The following is a 731-nucleotide window of genomic DNA, read 5'->3' on the forward strand; positions in this document are numbered from 1 at the left end:
TTTCTCCTCGGCCCTGGTAAGCTGTGAAGGTTCTTTGGTTTTCTTCGTGGAAGACAGGGTGGTCATCAAAGGCTGGTCTCAGCATCTTTGGTTCAGAAAGTGGAAGTGCCTCTGAGCAGGAGTCAGGACCCAGGACTCAAACACGTCAAGGACTGTTGAGTCCCGGAACCTCGGTCAGTAGAGCTTTCTGCTCAGAGGAAAGCTGGTAAGACCCGGTGTGTCTTGCTCAGGGCGATACTTCATCCAGGCCAGGGCTGTGAACACAGCAGGCCCTCCCACCTAGTCCAACCTTCTCCTTTTCAGGGAGGAGAAACTGAGGCCCAGCAAGGGGAAGTGATGAAGCAAAGCTAATATTTATAGTTACCAAATGGAAGAGCCAAAGAACAAGGCCAGGCCCCTGCTGTGCACTTGGGAATCAGCCGCCTTTCCACAGCACCAGGTGGCAGAGGTCGGCGGGAAGCCTCTCCTACTGGGACCCACGCTCAGAGTCTCTGCCCCACTCTGATCTCTGGGAGCATCTGCTAATTAGCAGCCTAAAGTGGACAGCCAGGAGACCTGGAGGAGGCAGTTAACCTTTGCAGTTTGAAATGCTTTCAGGGGAGGAGGGGAAGGAAGAGGAGTGGGAAAAGGGAATAATGACAGTAACAGCTATGATTTATTGAAGACCTGCTGCTGTTCAGGCACGGCAAATGAGCTTCTTTCTAAGTATTGTTCTTTTTTTTTTTTTTTTT

This window comes from Otolemur garnettii, unplaced genomic scaffold, assembly GCF_000181295.1.
Source record: "Otolemur garnettii isolate 467f Iridium unplaced genomic scaffold, OtoGar3 scaffold00008, whole genome shotgun sequence".
NCBI lineage: Eukaryota > Metazoa > Chordata > Mammalia > Primates > Galagidae > Otolemur > Otolemur garnettii.